This window comes from Chiloscyllium punctatum, chromosome 5 (assembly GCF_047496795.1).
Source record: "Chiloscyllium punctatum isolate Juve2018m chromosome 5, sChiPun1.3, whole genome shotgun sequence".
Taxonomy (NCBI): domain Eukaryota; kingdom Metazoa; phylum Chordata; class Chondrichthyes; order Orectolobiformes; family Hemiscylliidae; genus Chiloscyllium; species Chiloscyllium punctatum.
In genome coordinates this window covers 105,032,507-105,048,170 of record NC_092743.1, presented here as the reverse complement: position 1 = coordinate 105,048,170, position 15,664 = coordinate 105,032,507, and the positions used below count along the sequence as shown (strand labels likewise).

At 39.5% G+C, this 15,664-nt stretch overlaps 1 protein-coding gene across 6 annotated transcripts in view; it reads left to right on the top strand.

Annotated features, from left to right (window-relative positions):
* The window catches only part of col14a1a (collagen, type XIV, alpha 1a), a 216,094-nt gene that overhangs the window by 61,368 nt on the left and 139,062 nt on the right, over nucleotides 1-15,664 (top strand). The window lies entirely within an intron of this gene.

Here is a 15,664-nt window from a genome sequence, read left to right as displayed (position 1 = left end):
TGTGGAGATTGAACAATTTTTCAGTAGTCAAATTGCTACTATCAATTGATCACATTTAAAAGTCAAATGTCTACTATTAAATGAACCCAGTTTACCTTCTCCTTCTACCACATGACTTCCATTTGAATATTTTGTTCATTCATTTAAAACATATTGAGGATTTTAGTCTTTTAGTTTAATCTTGTTTTAAATCCTCAGATCCTTAGTTTTTTTGTTGCTTTTTGCAGCTGCTCACAGATCTATCAAATCTGCCTGCATGGCTTTTGTGCTCATTACATTAAGATCAATCACTTACTATTTTTCCCTTGATCTTTTGTGATAATATGTCTGATTCCTTTGTTCCTTTCATTTATCTCCTTTTCATCTTGTATCTCAGCTGTGTTCATAACTTTGATTCCAGTTGCAGCAAACTTTGCAAGCCACTACATGCTCTTTTCTTTCCCAATTCCCACTGTTCCACTGCATAATAACTGTGTTCAAGAAAAGTAAAGACTTGAAATATGACGCTAAATAAAATCTGGAAGATTTTCTGCAAGTTCTGAAGAAGGGGCACTGGACCTGAGATGTTAGTTCTGTTTTCTCTCCACGGATGCTGCCAAACCTGCTGAGTTCCTCCAGCTATTTCTGTTTTTTTGTGTCTCTGGTTTCCAGCATCCCAGTTCTTTGTTTTATTTTGCTAAGTAAAATCCATTCAAGGACTGAGTTAGAGTTAATGTCAATTTGTTGCCTTTGGGCTGGGAACAAAGACCAAGGAGCCTTGTTTGCTTTTCCATTGAATAGAGAAGGCTGAGCAGTGACTTTTCAAAATGAATGAGTTTGATAGAATCAATGTGGAGATGTTTCCATTTGTGGTGCAGTCCAAAACTGGAGGCTAGAAGTTTAAGATTGCCATAAATAAATCCAAAGGGAAATCAGATATAGCCCTTTGCCTAGAAGTGATGAATTTGTTGAACTTGCTGCCACAGAGTGCAGAGTGTAAGAGTATGGATGCTTTTAATATGACACTAGATAAATGAAAGAGAAAGTAATATTGAATTATATTGCTTGCTGGGATGAGAAGAAGAGGGATTGGAGTAGGCTTCTGTGAATGTCAAACTCCTTCATTGTTTTGAAGGCATCTATTGGTTTTCCCTCAACCTTTTCTTCTCTAGACAAAAGACAGCCAGCCTATTTTATCTTTCCTGATGCCAGATTGCTTCCTAAATTAGTTTTAATTGATTTGAGCACAAATTCCAAAAGACTGAACAAGTGAAGTTTTAGCATCTTTTGATTTTAACTAGTTAATAGGAAAGTGACATCATTCAGTCATGTATTGACTTAAGTGAGATATGTGGGAGAGAATTTCCTGTTTTTTAACCTTTGTGTGAGTTTAGTTTCCAAAGGAGTGGATTACGTTATTTATGAAAGGATGTTTTAGTTAAAACTATGTCTCACTAAATGATTAAATCAACAATGAAGTGAAATAACAATCTCCAGGGAACTAGAATACAAGTTGGTAAGAGTTATTTTAACGTTTAGATCTCCGTTCGGACCTGGGTACTGCATCTCAGAGAGGCTTTGTTGGCCTGAGAATGCATCGCAGATTTCTTCGAACATTATGCAGACTAAAAGGGTTAAATAACAGTTTACATTGCCTTGAGTATAGGAGATTAAAGAGAGATCCATTCGAAGTATTTAAGATGATTAAAGGAAGAGAGAGTTTCTCCCTAATTACCTTATTTCCTATAGTATGGGAAATCCAGAACAAGGGCTAATTAACCTTGGAATTAGAGCCTTGGTTATTCAGGTATGATGTCAGGAAGTACTTCTTGACATAAAGAATCTGGAACTCTTTCCCCCAAAACAAATGTTGAGGCTGGAGGCTTGATTGTAAATTTCAGAACTGATTGCTAAAACTTTTGTTGAGTAAGGGTATTAAGGGTGAAAGAACCAATGTGAATAGTGTTAAGTTACAGATCAGCTATGACCTAATTGAATGGATGGAACAGACTTTAGGATGGCCATTTTCTCTTCCTACATTTTTGAATTCAGCTCCTTAAATTTTACAGTTGTGGAATGTACAGGTTGGTAGCTATGTACAGGCAAGTGTTTCTGTGAGAGGTGAGCTGTGTTTATATATAATTAACTTAAATAGTTTAGAGTTTGCAAAATACAGGTTGCAGCTTAAACACACTATATTAATTTAGCTGAATATTGATAACTGTGATCATTTTGTTTCCAGACTGACTCCTGGGTGGGTTAAGTAGAAACATCTTATCCCCAAACCAGATAATAAAATGACACAGAGTATCTCTTTCGTCCAATGGATCCTGAGCTGTTTTGCAATGCAATTCCATTTTAACACTTGAAAATTAACAACACCCCAGATAACACCAAAAGCATGACCAGAATAAAGCAGTAGAGTAAAAATAAGTACATAATCATTAAAGTTTGTATATTGTAGATCAACATGTATACATCAAATGGAAACCTGTGATGCCTTGTTGACTAGGCTGCCACAAGTAATTGAACTTAATTCGTATTAACAACACCGAACAATCTCTATGCAGATGCAAATTTTGGTCACAACACGCCTGATTGGAGCCAACACCAATTGAAATTGAGAGTTTCCTTTTACATTCTCTGGAGCAGGTGGGACTTGAACCCAGGCCCCCCTGGCTTAGAGGTAGGGACACTACCACTGCACCACAAGGGTTGGGGAACTGACATGCTTTTATACCTCGTGATTGTATTCACTACTATCAGGATCACGACCTATTGTTTGGGAATTGCAAACTTACAGGTCAGCCCAACGCTGCCTGTGCATCTGTTTTTGTTAAATTTCGATAGCTCTCTCAATTGGTACCAGGCATTGAGCTGCCTGATCCATAAAGATGGCTGTAAATAGTTCCAGGGGACAGAGGATGTGTTGATAAGTTTCATGTGGAGCATGAATGCTAGCCTTGATCAGAAGGGCCAAATAACTGGGTTGTGTGGGGAAATCTGGGCAAGCCTTTTTAACGTTGACCCAAACCTACCTGAATTTTCATGATTGTCCAGATGTGTCCTGACACAGTGACTCTGTGGGAATTATCCGTGATGTTTAAACTCAAGATGGGCAAATGATCTGCATCTGTTTTAAAAAAAAGGAGTCTTTAACCCAGAATCAGACCTCAGAGGGTTTGAGAAACCGATCTGGATCATGTCCCAGGAAATGCTAGAAAGTTAAAATCAATGTCTAGGCCCTAGATGACTATGCTGAGCCCTCACCTCACAAGCAGACATCCCACAAATCCCCTGACTCCATCCTGTCACCCTCCCCTCCCAGGCTGACCTGACCTAATCCCCTGACCTCCCCGGTTAGCTGGTTAACTTTACCAACTACATCCCTGACCCACCTGAGTCATCCCCACCAACTATTCCCTCTCCTGCTCACCCAAATTAACTACCCCTTTCCCCAAACTACCCCTCACCCACCAACCATTATATGATTTACCCATTTCTCTTACAAACTTATCTTCACTTTGTACCCTGGAGAGGTGACAGCCTAGTGGTATTATCGTTGGACTGTTAATCCAGAGATTTAGGTAAAGTTCAAACTCTGCATGATAGATGTTGGAACTCAATAAAAATCTGGAATGACTGGGAATCTGTTGTTGTTTGTCTGAAAGACCTATCTGGTTCACTAATGTCCCTCAGGGAAGTAAATTGCCATCCCTCCCTGGTCTGGACTACATGTGACTCCAGACCCACAGCAATGTGGTTGACTCTTAAACTGGGCAATTAAAGATGGGCGATAAATGCTGACCTGGCCAGAAACACCCTCATTCTGTGAATTAAAGCTTCTCAAGCACCATTTGGGATATTTCAGCTCGTTAGCTACTGGAATAGCCCATATTGCAAAACGACAGCATTGGGTATGCAAACGTTTTTTTCTGTGCTTTTGTCTGAGAGGATCGAGAACTCACTTGGTGAGTTCTGCACGATTCTCCTAGGAACATGGTCATGAAGAATCTCTGGTAAGTAAATTCATCAAAGATTTTCAAACAGCACTTTCCAAACCCATGACTACTTCCATCTAGAAGGACAAGGTCAGCAGATATATGGGAATACCACCATCTTTAAGTTCCCCTCTAAGCTATTCACCATCCTGACTTGGAAATTTATCGCTGGCTCTTACTGTTGCTAGGTCAAAATCTTGGAATTCCCTCCCCAATGGCGATGTGGGTCTCTGCACAGCAGGTAGACTGCAGCGGTTCAAGATAGCAGCTCACCACCACCTTCTCAAGGGTAACTAGGGACAGGCAATAAATGCTGGCCAGCCAGCCATACCTGCATCCCACAAAACATAATTTTTTAAAAAAACTGGGCAACTTCTCTTTGATCTGGGGTGAACTTCTGCTGCTTTGTCTTGGAAATCGAGATGACAACTTGGATCGGAAGAAATTAACGCTTCAAACTTTCTTGGGCCACTTAATGATCCAGCCAATAATAACAGCAGTAAATGTCTCTCCAGCTGAGCGGATGGGGTGGGGTGTTCAGGTGATTCACTATAAGCCAGAAGTAAACTCTCTCTGATTAAAATTTATGGAGAGGAAGTGGGGACAGATTAGATCACTAACTTTCAACAAGTCATAATCAAGGAACAGTGAAGTATTTGACCTGCTGAACTGTGGACCATAGCAGCAGGAGATCCGTAACAAATGTATTCAGATTTTCCATTTGTAGATCACTGTACAGCAATTGTTTGAACAGACAAGGCAAGTCTCAAAGAACTAGTGACTATGACTTTTGCAGTTACAAACCAACAACAAGCATACATTAAAACAGTGATTTATTCAAACTATTTAATGTGGTCTTTCGTCAGTGTCCCCCAAGAATGAAGTTTATGTAGTCTTATATTCGCATTAACTACTCTAAAATTATACCTCCAGGATGTTGAAGTAAAATATATATTGTGTTTATGAAAAGGGTGGTTGGTTTGTTGGGAAAGTGAGTTTGTTTTTTTTGGCTTAGTTGATCCATTCAGAGATTTTATTTGTCTTTTTAAGCATTTAGTTTAAGCATTATACAAAGTTATTCTATTATTTTATGTCTGGAGATTTTTTTGCCTGCAATTAGAATCTTCATACGTTTTATTTCCAAATCCCAAGGTCGCCCTATTCAATTATAGTGTCACAAGTAATAACTTGGATGCGATTAGAGCAGACTTCAAGATGGAACTTGTACCTTTTCAATATTACTTAGGGCTATGCCAGTTTATTATATTTACTTCCTACCCATTCAAAACTTTAATTCTTCTTATAATTGATTAGTTCAGCTAATTGTGGCTTTGAGCCCTATGTATTGATATGGAAAGTTTACAACCCCAAAAGAAGGACTTGCATTTATATAGTACCTTAACAACCTCAGGACACCTTAGAGTAATTTACAGTCAGTAAAGTACTTTTGAATTGATGTCATTGTTGTAACATAGGAAATGTTAGAACCAATTTACACACAGCAATATGAAATGACCAGATTATCCAACTTTTTGATATGATTAAGAGATAAATATTGGCCAGGAAAGTGCTTCCCACTTTTCTTTGAGAATTTACCTTTGAACCTTTTGCATTCACACGAGAGGACAATCAGGGCCTTTGTTTAATATCTCACATGAAAGGCAGCCCTCTGACAGCCCAGCTCTCCCTGTGTTCTGCACTGGGAGCCTTACCCTGGATTTTGTGTCTACATCTCTGAAATAGGAGTCGAATCCATGATCTTCTGAAGCAAGAGTGTTATTCATACAAACTCAACTGCACAGAGTACTTCTCTGTCAAGAGCACTATGAGACTGCTTTTATTCAGGTATGTTTTTCTCATCACAACTGAAAAATAGCAACCAAAGGCAGTGTTTTCTGGAATGGAATGACAATAAATGATTGCCTCTAAATTTGCATGTAGGATTTCTAGCTGTGCCCTTGCTGTTTGAGATAATAATCAATTTCCGTAATACTTTTGCAGCAAACAAAGATAAGCGTTTGCAAAGTTCGACTGAAAGAGTTAATGTATTTCTGGGGATTTTATCACACATAACCCTTTGTTTCCAACTCCCCACCCAGTCGAATAACATTTTTTCTCCTAATTAGATTAGATTCTCCTAATCTCCAACAGTTTAATAACTAATATGTTAAAGTATTTCAATGGACTGTTACTTTCTTTTTCAAAATATGTCCTTAAAGCAAAAGAATATGTGGTTGGTGCAAAGCATGAAGTTATAGAGCCATGGGAAGCAAATTTAAGCTCTAAAATAGAATGAATTGAGGGATCACAAGACCAGGATGAAACTGCTTAGTTTTGTTATCAATGGATTGCTCTCCCCACTTTGCATCAGAACATTGTGGGTTCACTGTTTTGAAGAAGAGCAGGGGAACTTTCCTTGTCCGTTATTTATCTCCTAACCAACATCAGAAAAACAGATCATCACATTGTCTTTAGGATCTTCCTGTGTGTAAATTGATTGCTGAGTTTCCTATGATACAACAGTTACACGATTTCAAAAGTTCTACCTTGGCTGTGGGATGTCAAGTAGTGATGGTGAATGGTGCTCGAGAATTGCAAGCCTTCCCTTTTGATTTCTGTCCTCTGAGTATGGTGTTTAACCAAAGCCACTGGCCTTTCAGATGAACAATGACAATCCAATGCATTGTCTTAGTGTCCTGGCCAGCAACCTCCCTCATTCAGTGCCTGTGAAAAGCACATTAATCAAGCAGCCATCTCTGGGCTGTTTGCTGGCTTTTTATCCACAAGCTCTCAACTTCAAAAATCTGTGTGAAATGCTTTTCGAGCTGTCAGTGGATGTTGTTCCCTGGAATAGAACTTGAAGCCATAGCTTTCTGTTCCACTGCCCTTGAGTAATTTCTCCTGATTTTTATTCTCATTGAAATGAAGACCACTGGAGGGTTTTGTAATGTATCCAATATAACTTTACATTATTGCAAAGTCAAATTAGGAAAGAATCCAACTCCCAACTTGCTTTCCAATTGGCATGGGTGCACAAAATTCTTGCATGAATGCATGGTGAGATTGAATAGAGCCATGATTGGAAGGGATGTTAGTGATCTGCTGGAGCCCAGGGCCAACAGGGAATGGCGGTTTGTGGTGTTGTCAAGACTAAAGGAAGACTACTGAGGGTAACTGGGAAGGTATGCACAAAGGCTCCTGTAAACTGTAGCATGATTGCTTGAATTGAGAGTGATGACCTTTAGAAAAAAACTTAGGTTTTTTCTACCATGATCTTTGGCTTGTGTGTATGTGGGGTCAAGCTGCCAGGCATGGAATATCTGAACTTGGGTATGCAGGCATCAGATTGTCCCCACTGACAAATTCAAACCCATGCATATTCCATCTGCCTTAACATGTAGGAGGAATTGTAAAGCACTGGTACTGAACGATGGAATACTTCAGCCACCTCATGGGTTTGTAACTTCTTGTTTAAGTTGTTGAAATTGTTCTATGCTTTTGGCAGGTGAATTATATTTTAGAGGGGATGAGTGAGCAAGGTGAAGAAACATCCAAGCTACAGAGAACCCCATAACATTTACAGTGCAAACAGCCCATTCAGGCCATTTGGTCATGCTTTCATTCATGCTCCACAGAAATCTCCCAACCATCTTCATTTCATCCTATGCTTCTACTTGTTCTCCCTCATGTTTAAAATCAAGACTTCTCTGGGGAGCAAGATAATCCTTCCCATTGGTGGCCACGCATTCAACCACCTAATCCCTAACTCTGGGATTTCCCCCCCAAACCTCTCCACTTGTCTATTTTTATTTACTCCTTTAAGACTCTCCTTAAAATCCACCTCTTTAATCATGGATTTTAATATCCCCCAAATGCATGGATGTCATATTTTGCTTAATAATGCTCTTGTAAACATCTTTTGGATGTTTTATTACGTGAAAGTTGATTGATAATAATAATGTGCTTCATAAAATATAAGTACTTTACAAATATAAATCAAACATCTCTATGCTAATTTCACCTCAACCATTCACTATGGTAGCAAATTCCATAATTTCACCACTATGTAAAATGATTTCTCGTGAATTCCTTTCTGGGTTTATTATTGGCTATGATATAAAGTCGTAGAATCATACGGCATGGAAACAGACCCTTCAGTCCAACTTGTCCATGCCAACCAAGTTTACCAAACTAAACTAAGCCCACTTGCCTACATTTGGCCCATATCTCTCTACACCTTACCTATTTATGTACCTATCCAAATGTCTTTTTGTTGTAACTGTACTTGCATCTACCGTTTCCTCTGGCAGCTCATTCCACATACAAACCACACTCTGTGAAAAAGTTGCCCTTCAGATTCCTTTTAAATCTTTGAATCTTTCTCCTCTCCCTAGTTTTGACCTCCCCCATTCGAGGGAAAATACTCTTGCTATTCACTTTATTTATGCCCTTATGATTTTATAAACCTCTACAGAGTCTCTCCTTGACCTCCTACACGCCAATGAAAATAGGAGAAAGTGAGGACTGCAGATGCTGGAGATCAGAGCTTAAGAATGTGTTGCTGGAAAAGCACAGCAGGTCAGGCAGCATCAAAGGAACAGGAGAATCGACGTTTTGGGCATAAGCCTGAAGAAAGGCTTATGCCCGAAACGTCGATTCTCCTGTTCCTTTGATGCTGCCTGACTTGCTGCGCTTTTCCAGCAACACATTTTTAAGCTCCAGTGAAAATAGTCCCAGCCTATTCAGCCTTTCCTTGAAACTTAAACTCCCCAATCCTGACAACATCCTTCTAAATCTTTTCTGAAACTTCTCCAGTTGCCTCCTCCACAAGTGTTCATATCTTCTTTTGTCTTTTCCATATTAAACCTCTTTAAATTCTTAGGGGCATCTGTCTGCACACTCTTCGGTCCCAGACTGTTTCAATCTTCAGGAGTTAATTTTTTTCGGGCACACAACTGGATAGATAACTTCAGTGCAATGTGGTTCTTTATTAATGATAAATATTTTACAATGTTAATATTGAAACAAGAAAGGGGTACAAAACAGAAAATAATCAGTTTGAAAAAAAGGAATCAAAACTTAAGTAGTTATTGAGTGAGGTGCAACAAAGGTAAATGATTCAAAGACCCAGTAAACAACTCAACAAGTTTAACTTATTTGAAAAATATACTCAAGAAATTATCAAAGGACTGAGAGACAACCTTGAAATGAAAGATCTTTTCCATGTAGATTTCAGCAATGAAATGCAAAAATGACTTTGAAAAAGTCTGGATTAAATACCTATATTGAATGTGGCTCTGAAGTGTCTTTGAAAACTATACTCACAATTTTAGTAATTATTGTAGTTCATGCAATCATGCCTTGAAATGATCTTAAAACTTGTTCAGTATGGAAGGAATTTGATGAAGATGAGTTATGTTTTTGTTAAGTAGTGATTATATCTTGTAATCCCCTGGTGTTCCTTGTCTGTTTTTGTAAAATATTCACAAATACTAAATAAGTCAGGGTGAATTTCTTAGGAGAACATTCATTGTGGAATGTAATGTCAGTTAGATCTGAAACATATGTTTTATGGTAGAGTTTATTGAGGCATTTAACAGTTTATATGCTGCATCTCTATCCAATATAACCACTCATGGGTCATTGCCCTGACTGAACTGCAAAGAGTCTAGCAGTGAAATTGGCCAGATGTTCACTCACATCTGAGAGAGCATCTGGTTAATTTCACTCCCATTAAAGGAGGAACATCATCAGAAGAAAGTAATTTTAATATTGTTGAGGGAGATAGAAAACAACATTTGTCATGTTTAATGTCAAGTATAACAATGCATTTTATAAAATGTACTATAAGCAGGATTTGAATGTATATAAAATACCTTTCACCACCTCTGGGCAAACAAAAACAAGATGAGTTCATGATCTGGTTACAGAGGGAGATGATGGTGCAGTGGTGTCTGGTCTAGTAGTCCAGTCTGCAAGCTAATGGTCTGGGGACGTGAATTCAATTCCGACCACAACAGCTAGTCGCAGTCATGGAGACTGTGACAATGATCACAAATTGTTGCAAGAAATCTTCTTGATCACTAATATCCATTCAGGAAGGAAAACTAAATCCTTACGTGGTCTAGTGCACATGTGGTTTCAGATACACAGCAATGAATCCTGGCCTTGCCAGTGACACCCATATCCCAGGAAGGAGTTTGTATTCCAAACCTTCCATGACCTCGCACTTCCCTATCTTTGAAACTTCCTTCAGTCTTACAATGCACCAATATCAAAAGGTCACAAAAGATGGCAAAGCAGATGGGTAAGAGCAATTTAAAAAGTAGAAAAGGAATGGAACAAAATTGGCAAAGGATATCAAAATCAACATGAAAATTGTTATAATTATATTTGGGACAGGAGACTGGTCAGGTAAAAATATGGCCCCTTAAATCCAAAGCAGTAACATTGGAAATAGATCTAAGAAACAGGATTAAATAGCTGCTTTGTGTCACTTTCCTACAGTAGGGGAAGAGGTCAGCAAGCTGGATATGCCAAAGAAACTAATCCTGAATCAAGGACTCCACAAAATTAATGTCAGCAGGATAACAGTAATGAAGAATATAATGACACTAAAGAGTGGTGATTTCAAAGGTTGAGAACTCTTTTTTTTAATCCCTGGGTTTTAAAGGAAGTAGATGAGAACAAAGTTAACACTCTGATTATAATCTTGCAAAATTCTCTTGATTTGACAAATTTTCTTTTAGAGTTGAAAAATACATATCTCTCTCTCTGTTCAAAATGGTGAAAGAGAGAAACCAGAAAATTATAGACCAGTTAACAGTAGTCAATTCCTGGAATGGAGGGATTACCTTACACTGGAAGACTGGAGCGACTGGGCTTGTATACCCTTGAATTTAGAAGACTGAGAGGGGATCTGATTGAGACATATAAGATTATTAAAGGATTGGACACTCTGGAGGCTGATGGGTGAGTGCCGAACCAGAGGACACAGCTTAAAAATACGGGGTAGACCATTTAGGACAGCGATGAGGAGAAACTTCTTCACCCAGAAAGTGGTGGCTGTGTGGAATGCTCTGCCCCAGAGGGCAGTGGAGGCCCAGTCTCTGGATTCATTTAAGAAAGAGTTGGATAGAGCTCTCAAGGATAGTGGAACCAAGGGTTATGGAGATCAGGCAAGAACAGGATACTGATTAAGGATGTTCAGCCATGATCATATTGAATGGTGGTGCAGGCTCGAAGGGCAGATTGGCCTACTCCTGCACCTATTGTCTATTGTCTAGTCTGGATTGTGGCTCAAAGGTAGTTGATACCTACGTGAGTGAACATGAACAACCTTTATAAACAATAACTATATGTAAAGGATGGTAAGAGATCTCTGCAACCCCCACACAATTAGATCCATGTGATCTGATAGAAGAATGCTAAGAAGCTCTGATTGGAGTAAAGGTAAGACTTTACTCCACACTAACTGAATAACTCTTATCAGAAAAGTACTGAAGTCTATTCACAAATAATAGAGTCAAAATTGAGAGTGTCTTAAATTCTCAGCTGATCAAAGAAAGGTGGCATGCAGCTATAAAAGGTTCTTTCTGATGAATCTGGTATTAAACTTTTTTGAAGAGGTGATTGAAGTGATGAACAGGAGAATTAATAGGAGTTATTTATATGGACTTCCAGAAGATAACCATCCTCATAAACTGTTGGTTTATGGAATTGAAGGTAAGTTATTAACTTGGTTGGAAAATTGGCAGAAGAGCAGGAAACACAGGAAAGATAAAGTGGCAGGTTGTGATTGTTTGTATTCTATGGACATTGGTGTTGTGGCTTCAACTATTCACTATGATTAATGCTGACAGATTATAGGATGGAAAATCACCTACCAGGGTTGCCGATGGCACAAAGATAGATGGTATTGTTAGCATTGCAAGTGTAAAATTACTGAAATGTTGATAGTTTAAATGCAAAACTGTGGCAAATGGATTTAATGTAGGCAAACTTGAGATTGTCCACTTTGCACCTGATTTAGGTATAAAAGGGCTCTCTGTAAATGGTGAAAAGCTAGAAACCGTGAAGATCCCAAGAACTTGGAAATCTATTTACACAGCTCGTAAAAGTATTATGGGTAGGTTGAGAAAATAACCAAAAGACCATCTTTCACCTTTATATTTCAAGGACTAGATTACAAAGGATGAGAAGTTATTTTGTAACTATACAAAATTCTACTTACACCTGGAGTACTTGGCAGCACACTTTGGAAAGGAGAAATTGGCCATATATTTATACGTATACGTAGAAGAGAGTGCAGTGCAGGTTACCAAGGTGATATCTGGACTTTGAATTAAGGATTAAGTTACAAGGATAGATTCCACAAAATTTGGGGTTACACGGTGGCTCAGTGGTTTGCACTGCTGCCTCTCAGCACCAGGAACCCGGGGTTGATTCCATCCTTGGGTGATTGTATGGAGTTTGCACATTCTCCCTATGTTTGTGTGGGTTCCCACCGGATGCTCCGGTTTCCTCCCACAGTCCAAAGATGTGCAGGTTAGGTGAATTGGCCATGCTAAATTTCCCATAGTGTTCAGGGATGTGTAGCTTAGGTACGCTAATCAGGGGTAAATGTAGAGTAATAGGGTAGGGGCGTGGGTCTGGGTGGCTTACTCTTCAGAGGGTCAGTGTGGACTTGTTAGGCCAAATGGCCTGTTTACGCAGAGTAGGGATTCTATGAAAATAGAGTTATGCCCCTTCTGAATTTAGACAGTTACAGGGTGATTCAGTCAAGAGTTTTCAAGTCATTAAGGGGAACAAATTGGGCGGCTAGAGGGGAACTGTTTCTGTTGGTTGGTGAGTCTGGACCTAAAGGGTTATAGTTTAAACATTAAAGTTAAACCTGAAAGAAAAGTTAGAAAACACTGCATGCACAAAGGATGGCAATAGATTGGATCAGGTATTCACGAATTGCAATTGATACCAAATGAGTTGTCAATTTTAAATCAAATCGGTGGATTTTAGATAACAAATTTAATTAAGTAATGGAATTGATGCAAATAAATGGAGTTGGATCACAGGCCAACCTTCAACTCACTAAATAGTGGAATATGTACAAGAGGCTGGACAGCTTGCTTCTGTTCCTGTGTTCTTCTGCTTATTTCTCAGCACCTCTAGCACATTTCTGATTTTAATACCTCCACCATCCGTGACTGTGTCTTCAGTTGCCTTGACGCTAAGCTGTGGAATTCCCTCTCTAAACCTCCTCAGCTTTCTACTGCAGTTTCCTTTAATTTGGTCTTTAAAAACATACCTCTTTGATTACCAGTCCCAATACCTTATTCTGTACTTCAATATCAGATTTTGTCCTTTGTTGCAGAAAATAGGAAAAGGAATAGTCCATTCAGCCCTTTGAGTTGGCTCTACCATTTACCTAGATCATCAATGTCACTGTATTTTCCTGCACTGTCTCTATATCCATTGATATCTTTAATAATTACAAATCTATTGACCTCTCTCTTGGACATACTTGGTCTCTGGTTTTCTGGGTCAGAGAGTTTGAGTGATTCTCTATGCTGTGAGGGAAAACATATCTCCTCATCTAAGGCCTAAATGGTCTAACGCTCCTGTGCAGCTCCTTGTGACCTTTTATTGCTAAAAATCGCACACCAGTTTATAGTCCAACAGGTTTATTTGTAAGTACTAGCTTTCAAACCATTGTAGCTTCCTGGTGAAGGAGCAGCACTCTTAAAGCTAGTACTTCCAAATAAACCTGTTGGACTATAACCTGGTGTTGTGTGATTTTTAACTTTGTCCATCCCAGTCCGACACCGGTACCACCACATCATGGCTACCTTTTATTGTGTTAAGGTACTAGATAAATAAGTTGAGAAAGGCACTTTATTAAAGGGGACTATGTATGAATATGACTGTGTGTCACCTTGACATTAATGCTCCATTTTATCATTGCTTCATTTATTTGTCAGAATTAGCTCAATTGACAGACCCCAAACTATCATCCTATATTCAAAGTTTGTGAGAAGATTTGTAGCTAGGGTGCTCGTTGTTGTGGTTCTGTTCGCCGAGCTGGGAATTTGTGTTGCAGACGTTTTGTCCCCTGTCTGGAGGACATCCTCAGTGCTTGGGAGCCTCCTGTGAAGCGCTTCTGTGATGTTTCCTCCGGCATTTATAGTGGTTTGTCTCTGCCGCTTCCGGTTGTCAGTTCCAGCTGACCACTGCAGTGGCCGGTATATTGGGTCCAGGTCAATGTGTTTGTTGATAGAATCTGTGGATGAGTGCCATGCCTCTAGGAATTCCCTGGCTGTTCTCTGTTTGGCTTGTCCTATAATTGTAGTGTTGTCCCAGTTGAATTAATGTTGCTTGTCATCTGCGTGTGTGGCTACTAAGGATAGCTGGTCGTGTCATTTTGTGGCTAGTTGGTGTTCATGGATGTGGATCGTTAGCTGTCTTCCTGTTTGTCCTATGTAGTGTTTTGTGCAGTCCTTGCATGGGATTTTGTACACTACGTTGGTTTTGCTCATGCTGGGTATTGGGTCCTTTGTCCTGGTGAGTTGTTGTCTGAGAGTGGCTGTTGGTTTGTGTGCTGTTATGAGTCCTAGTGGTCATAGTAGTCTGGCTGTATGGTAATGTGGCTAGTCCTTTGGGTTGTGGCATGTCCTCATTCCGTTGTCTTTCCCTTAGGCATCTGTTGATGAAATTGCGAGGGTATCCATTTTTGGCGAATACATTGTAGAGGTGTTCTTCTTCCTCTTTTTACAGTTCCGGTGTGCTGCAGTGTGTTGTGGCCCTTTTGAACAGTGTCTTGATGCAATTTCTTTTGTGTGTGTTGGGGTGGTTGCTTTCGTAGTTCAGGACTTGGTCTGTGTGTGTGGCTTTCCTGTATACCTTTGTGGTGAATTCTCTGTTCGGTGTTCTCTGTACCATCACGTCTAGGAATGGGAGTTGGTTGTCCTTTTCTTCCTCCCTAGTGAATCGGATTCCTGTGAGTGTGGCGTTGATGATCCGGTGTGTGTTCTCTATTTCTGTGTTTTTAATTATTACAAAGGTGTCATCCACATATCTGACCCAGAGTTTGGGTTGAATTTGCGGTAAGACTGTTTGTTCTAATCTTTGTATTACCGCTTCTGCTATGAGTCCAGAGATGGGTGAGCCCATGGGTGAGCCGTTGATTTGTTCATATATTTGGTTGTTGAATGTGAAGTGTGTTGTGAGGCACAGGTCCAGTAGTTTGAGTATGCCGTCTTTGTTGATAGGTTCCCCTTCTAGTTGTCTGTTCTGTATGTCCAGCAGGTTGGCTATTGTTTCTCTGGCTAGCGTATTGTCGATAGAGGTGAACAGTGCCGTTACATCGAATGAGACCATAGTTTCTTCCTTGTCTATGTGTATATTTCTGATGATGTCCAAGAATTCCTGTGTTGACTGTATAGAGTGTCTGGATCCGCTGATCAGTTTCTGCTGTAGTTCTTTAGCCAGTTTGTGTGATGATGTTCCTGGTAGCGATACGATGGGTCTGAGTGGGATGTCTGGTTTGTGCACTTTAGGTAGTCCATAGAATCTGAGGGTGTTGTTGCTTTTAGGTTTCATTCTCTGTAGGTCAAACCTGGTTATCTGTCCATTTTTTTGCAGGTTCCTCAGTGTGTTGTTTATCCTATATCATCCTACATCACTGTGAC